Source organism: Onychomys torridus, chromosome 14 (assembly GCF_903995425.1).
Source record: "Onychomys torridus chromosome 14, mOncTor1.1, whole genome shotgun sequence".
Taxonomy (NCBI): domain Eukaryota; kingdom Metazoa; phylum Chordata; class Mammalia; order Rodentia; family Cricetidae; genus Onychomys; species Onychomys torridus.
The window spans coordinates 54,710,644-54,717,813 of NC_050456.1; the positions used below are offsets into that span (position 1 = coordinate 54,710,644).

The window sequence follows — 7,170 nt, forward strand, 5'->3', positions numbered from 1 at the left end:
GAAAGCAGGTGACCCAGGGAGCCCTCATTCTCTGTGCCTCTCTCCCATCCCCCCCTGGGACTCTGGGCACCTGGGGAGGGGAGGTGATCTTCTATCAGAGTCCATCTCCTGTCATTTTCAGGGCCAATTCATTAGTCCTTTATTATTCCCATTCTCCTGTTTATCATTATTAATGATCACGCTCCACAGGCCAGGGTGCTGACAGCTCTCCCCTGCCCACTCTTTCTGTCCGTCCTAACCCTGCCTGCTTATCTAGCACTGACCTGATCTTTTTCCCCATTTAATTAAGCAGTGCTGGTCAGCCCACAGCTCCCAGGTGGAGAGGGGAATAACATCTCTCCTGCTAGGCCTTGGAGTGATGATCCTATATAGTCTGGGCATCTACCTCCCAAAGGGATATGGGCACAGGGCAATGAGTCCCAGTCTGGGCTACCTAGTGAGATGCTAGTCAAATTAAAATAAAATAAAAAAAAAAGGCTAGGATTCTTAAGACTGGCATCACAGAACATGAAATCAAGGCTGGTCCCTTCTTCTGTGTGGCTCTAGCCCCTATACAGTCCAAATGCCAACAAGTGGATTTCGGGTTGAGATTTGGGCAATAGCAAGAGAGCCACCCAGCACAGACTATCAGCTTGACAGCTTATCCCTCTTCTGCAGACCCCAGGGTGATTGGCACATCCATTTCTAATGCCATCTGAGACAAAATAGGAAGCCAGAGGCCCAGATTCATCATTCAGAGGCTTATGGGAGAAGTGTCACAAATGGGAGGGCATGATTGATTAGACCCGAAAAGCAGTTGCTGGCACAGCCTAGGGACAGGCCCACTTCGGGCATTTGCCGGAAGTCCCCCTCCTTCAGGACAGCATCAGAATTTGGATGGACCCTCACTTCCTGCTTCTCCCATTTATTGTGCATTCCTTCTGCCCCGGGCCCTGTACCCAACTCTCTAATAGACTGATTCCTCCTTGCAACGACTCTATGAGGTGTGCGTTCCTGCCTCCCTCCTACGGATGAGGAAACCAAAGCAGAGAGAGGTCTAGTGGCTTGTCTAGTCTCTAGTGAATGAGAGAACCAGATGTGTCTGGGACTAGGAAACAAAGGCTGCTTCCACAGGGCTCTGGATACAAAGGACCAGGAATCCCGGGGGAGGGGCTGATGCAGGTGGCCACAGCCCATGGAGCGGGGTGCACATGCACCTGGGTATTGCAGCCAAATGCACAGATACCCAACGCCAGCCAAAGATGGAAGCGTTCGTAGCAATTAAAATGTTTTGCCTGGGAGCTGTTTAGAGCTTTTGTGTGTGTGGAGTTTTCTGACTTCAAGGTGTTGACAGGCCCTCTAAATGGTTTTGTGTTTTAATTGCAGCAAATGATGGCGGGGCCATTAGCTTTCGCCTCTCTGCGGCTGTCTCTGAACCCTTCCATCCTCCTCTTTCTATTTATTCTGTTTAATTCAGTCAGGTAGCTCCGGGGCAATGGAGATCAATACTTCCCTTTGATAGCACAGAGTCAGGTTTGAAACCTAGAGATAAAACTGACACATTTTGTATAAATTTAATTAAAAATGCACCTTTAGTGGCTTGTTGCGGGCACAAAGCCCAGTGTCTATCTCTCTATCTGCCTCTCTCCCTTTCTCTCTGCCTCTCCCCTGGCCTCCCTCTCCTGTTCTTTATTTTCTTGTTCCTAACAGGGAGATCTCAAAATCTACCTTACCCCAGAGTCTCATCTCCTGATTTTTGGACTTGAAACTTCTGTGCCGAGGGATATTGAAGGAAGCCTAAGGAATCCTAAACCGAGCAGCTGGGGCCCCCTTTTTCTCCAGGGTAGGCTGGGGAGCAGGGCTGAGGGTTGGGTTTGCTTTTCTGTTTAAAACCTTCTTTGGAGTCCACAGCTTATAGGATCCGGGACCCGCCGGGGCTGGAACCCACGGCTCCTGCCTGGATGTCTTTTCTTGAGGTGTGTGACAGAGTCCAGGAGGTGCCATGTGGGCCCCTCTTTCTGGGAACCCCAGAGCTGGTGCACACATCTGTCTTGTGTTTTCTAATCCCCCCCCCCCCCCTTCTCCCCGTCCAGCTCCACTCAATCCCGTTCGGCTTCTCCTCATTTTTCACTTGAGTGGGTTTCCTATCCCCGACTCTGCTCTGGCCTCACTCTGCTCAACACCAATAAAACACACTCAACACAGGTAGAACAAGGTGCCCGGGCTTGGCTTGACAAATGACTTACCCAGCCCTGGCTAAGCGGGGCTGTAAATCTCCCTGCGTGCTAGCCCAAATGGGCCTGGGCCTGTTGCCCATCGTCCCTTGGTGGGGCCACTGACTCTGAATCTGGGTGACCTCAAGAACCCTCCTTGGGGATCCCGCATACCTGAAGGGAACAGGCTGGCGGGGGTGAACTACAGAACCATTGGTACCTATGGCGTTGGCTTGCTTGTATCTATAAATTTAGTGGCTGGAACTCCCGCGGCTGGCATTTATGGCATACCTACTGTGTGCCAGGCACTGAGTTTAATTGAGTAGTCACAGCATCCCTATGAGGTCAAAACCCAAGCGCTTCAATGTCACCGATGATGGCCCCCATGAAGGCTCAACAAGGTCGTGTACCTGCTCAAAGTCAGCTGCCCCGAGAGTGGAGTAAGACAGACGGACAGTACCCTCCCACCCTGGGGTTATAAAGCCTGAGCTTTCCACTTCCCAGGTGGGTGACACCAGCCTGGACACGAGAAGGAAGATGTTAATAATTCAGTGCTATGGGGAGCAGGTCCTTGGGGAAAGCTGGCAGGTACATTTATCCTGGCTTCCTTCCTAGATCCCTGAAGCACCTCCCATCAGGCCCCACAGCCCAAGGACGAGGTAGAGGTCACGTGACTCTGCCCCCCCCCCCCCCCCCCCGCCTGTGTTTCTGGGCTCTCTAGAGTAGCCATCAAGGTGCCATCCCTAGATCTTGATGTGGATGTGGAGCTCGGGGACTCTGGTTACCAACTCTTTGCCAGCATCCTGTCTCTCAGTGATGCCGCGGCGAGTACGGTGGACACCATGAGTCAGAGCCCCTGACTTCCTCTTCCTGCCTCTTTCCTCACTGGCAATTACAAACACCAGCCGCTTTGTGTGGGAAATGGCCGAGATAATTGAAACGGAATTTGGAATCAGGGCCCTGCAGGCAACCCTTGTTGAAAGAAGAAATAAAGATCGTTTGGGTCGCGTCTTTTATAATTTGCGTTTAATAATCGTACCGGGAGGGATACACAAAGCCAGCTCCCAACCTGCCAGCCACCCTGCCTGTCTGCTGGGGAGGGGAGAACCGGAACCTGGCAGAAGCAGCCGAGGAGGTGAGGAGGGGCTTAGGGGAGGCTCTGTGAAGAGAAAGTTTGCTCCACACTGGGCCAGCTGGGGCACCTGAGCTGCTGGCTCGAAGATGGCTTTGTGGAAAACCTTCCCTGTTGGGTGGTCTTGCCTCCTCTCTGCTGCACGCCCCCCCCCAACTCCACTATACTCCATATGAATTAAATGACTTCATGAGCAACAAGAGCCCCTCGGAGGCGGGGCAGGCTGGGACCACTATAGGCTGTAGTGGCTTTCTCTTTGGGTCCAAAGACTGGGACGTTGTACCTGTCACTCACACCAGCTATGGAGCGGGGCAGGCAGCTGCCCATCAGTGTGGTAGATAGTGAGATGTAGCACAACTTCCTGCCTGTGGGTTTGTGGTCCTTCAAAGGCATCTGGTGCCTGGCATGGGGGCACACACCCGTAATTCCAGCACAGTAATGCCAGTCTGAGCTAGGAGGATTGCCCTGACTTCGAGACCAGGAATGTCAAAATAGTGAATTCAGGGTCAGGCTGGGTTACATATAGCAAGACTCTCTCTGAAAACCAAACCAAACTGAGACCAAGGGGAGCGCTGGGCATCCCAGAGCAAATTTCAACCTCTAAAGTTACTTATACTTTGTGTCCTTAAAGAGTATGTGGAAATGAGGATATTCAGGGCTCCCCTCATTGAGATATATATAATCAAGGTGGGCTTCAGACAGCTGTGAGAAGCCCAGGCTTGGAGTGGATCCATGGAGTCATGGGCTGAACTCTGTTCCTTCAGAATTCCCATGCTGAAGCTGTAAGCGCCCCCATACCCTGGAGTGTTACCTCTAATACTTCCAGGACTTTAAAGAGGCAATCAGTTTAAAATAAGGTCACAGAGGTGGGCTACTCCATATGAGCGCTTGTCCTTATAAGAGGAGGCAATTTAGGGACAAAAAGAGACACCAAGGGTGTATTGCCAAAGGAAAGGCCGTGTGAGGACACAGAGAGAAGACGGCCATCTGCAAGCCCAGACACAGGCCTCTGGAGAATTCAAGGCTGTCAACAGCTTGGTCTTGAACTTTTTCTAGCTTACAGACCTGTGAGAAAATAAGTTTCTGTTGCATAAGCAAAGCCATCTGTGGTACTTCATCATGGCTGGGCAGGAGATGCTGGCCTGGGTGGTCCTTGCCTGCGGGTCCCTTCCCTCCCTTGGAGAAATATGCTCCTAAAGCACCAGATAGGCACTCCAGCTGCTTCCCTCCCTGGTGGGCTGGAGGAAAGGACCCTACAGGCTGGGTTTTGCCCAGGCATAGCCTCTCCAGCACATAAAGCTATCGTCACCGGGCTCTAGGCCTGGATACTCAGTGGTACCCAGTCTCCATTGCTTCCCTCCACTATCAAAATCCTTTCCCCGGGGCAGGCAAGACACTCAATGGGCAAAAGGGCTTGTTAGACAAGCCTAGCAGACAGATTTCAGTCTCTGGAACTTATACACACAGAAAAGCTGGATGTGGTGGCATGTCAGTAATCTCAACACTCCTAAGGCAAGTTCCAGAAGAAACAGGCAGAACCTGCCTCAACAAGGTGGAAGGAGAAAACTGACTTCCAAAAACTGACCTCTGACCTCCACAGGGGTGTGTGTGTGTGTGTGTGTGTGTGTGTGTGTGTGTGTGTGTGTGTAAGTATCAACCACTGTGGAGAACAGGTAATAGGGATCAGAGTGGTTAAGGGATTACTCACAGTTGCACAGCCAAAAAGTGGCAGACGTCATTCAAACCCCAGACTTCTATACCCCCCCCCCCCCCCCCGCCTTCAGGCAGTGCTTTCTAGAACAGAGCTTGGCAAAGGACACAGACAAGATCAGTCCTGCAGCATATTGTAATGTGGCCTCTAAGATGAGAAAGCATTTTACGTTTTTAAATGGGTAAAGAAGACTAAAAAGAAAAACAACGTTTCATGACAAGTGAGTGTTATATGAAGTAAATGTCAGTGTTTGTGCATAGCTGTGTTGGCACACACCCATGCTCATTTGGTCACTCACTGTCCATCTGCTCTCCTGCTGCAGTGGTGGAATGCAGTGTTGTAACAAGGATTGTGTGGTCCTTGATACCTCTGATGAACACTTTCTGGGTCCTTTATGAGTGCATTGCCCAACTCCCGCATCCAAAGCCTATAGCTTGGGGATGGAAGAGATCTTAGACACCCCTGCTTTCCCACTTTCCAAATGAGCAGAGTAAGGCCTGTGACTGCCCAAGGCTGCCCTTGGGCCCGGCCCCTGCTCAGCCTCCTCCTCTCCCCTGCCTGGCTCTGGGCAGTCTGCTGGGGATGGGAAGCAGGACCTTACCCTCTTGTCTGTCCTCGGTCCTCATCTGTGGCCTGAGCCTCAAGGAGCATCCTCGCTGTGTCTTCGGGCTTGGGAGCTCATGGTCCAGAGGGTCCATGTGGTCACCTAGCTAACACATTGATGGCACATTTGAAACTCAGGGTTGCCTCGTGGGGCTGTGTGTTGGATTTTAAACAGGTTCCAGTCCTGGTTCTAGATACATGGTGACTTTGGTTTTCTCATTCCAAAAATGGCACCCATTGTGGCATCAAATGGCACCCATCATGGCATCTACCCATTGGGTCTGGGTGAGGATTCAGTGAGTAAATGCTCTCATGGGCTGGGAATGGTGCCTGCCTCAGTGTGTGCTGGATGCGATAGGATGATGATATTATTGTTATATATAATTTTATATGTTATATATTTTATATAATATATAGTTTACCTATGGATGGTGCTGAGGATGGAACCCAGGTCCTCAAACACACTAGGCAGGTGCCCCATCCCTGGGCAACACCCCTGATCTGTGACTATTCCTGGAAGTCTGCTCTAACCATCTCATTGTTCCAGGCCTGCTGGGCAGAAGCAGAGATCTCTACAGTTCTGCCTCACCTCTGAACCCCCACCTTCAGGCTTTCGCAGGCCCATCAGCTGCTGGAAAAGGCCCTGTCTCTTTGATTGAGAATCTGTGCCAAATTCTTGCCTCCAAACCCTGTAACAGTAAGAGAGGTACTGGAGGGACCAGAAGGTCAAGGCCACAGGTTAAATGCCCTCTGTCCTGGGTTTGAAGGTGCTATGAAAATAATAAAATAGCCAGGCGGTGGTGGCGCACACCTTTAATCCCAGCACTCGGGAGGCAGAGCCAGGTGGATCCCTGTGAGTTCGAGGCTAGCCTGGTCTACAGAGCGAGATCCAGGACAGCCACCAAAACTACACAGAGAAACCATGTCTTGAAAAACCAAAATAATAACAATAATAATAATAATAATAATAATAATAATAATAATACTTGCTTCAGTAGCACATATACTAAAATTGGAACGAAACAGAGAAGATTAGCATGGCCCCTGCACAAGGATGACATGCAAATTCATGAAGCGTTCCATATTTTCAGAATAAAAAAATGTTTAAAAAAATAATAATGAAGAGCAAGTGAGTGGGCTGGGCTGGGATCTCACAAATATAACCCAGAGTCCCGTGCCCCCCCCCACAAAAGCTGAACTGTGTGACAGCTATTCCTATGGCTATTAGAGCTTACAGGACAGCACTCACTGAAGGCTGTTTAAGGGCAGTCCCGAAGATCAAAAGCAACATACGGGGCAGCACACTCCCTGTCAGGAGGGCTGACCAGGGATTTGCCTGAACTTAAAGCAAAAAACAAAAAACAAACAAACAAAAAAATAAAACATGATTTCTTCAGATAGAGAGTGAATGTTTGAGTCCTTTACACACACACACACACACACACACACACACACACACACACACACACACGTGAATCTTTCATAACAGTCCCCTCCCTCTCTTTCTCTCTCCCTGTCCCTCCGTGTGTGTG

The 7,170-nt window shown here is 50.3% G+C and overlaps 1 non-coding gene across 1 annotated transcript; it reads left to right on the plus strand.

Moving 5' to 3' along the window:
• The first annotated feature begins 6,624 nt into the window (after positions 1-6,624).
• On the plus strand, positions 6,625-6,727 carry LOC118595979. Its single transcript, XR_004946649.1, has one exon. It is a non-coding gene; the product is annotated as a U6 spliceosomal RNA (small nuclear RNA).
• The last annotated feature ends 443 nt before the right edge of the window (positions 6,728-7,170 follow it).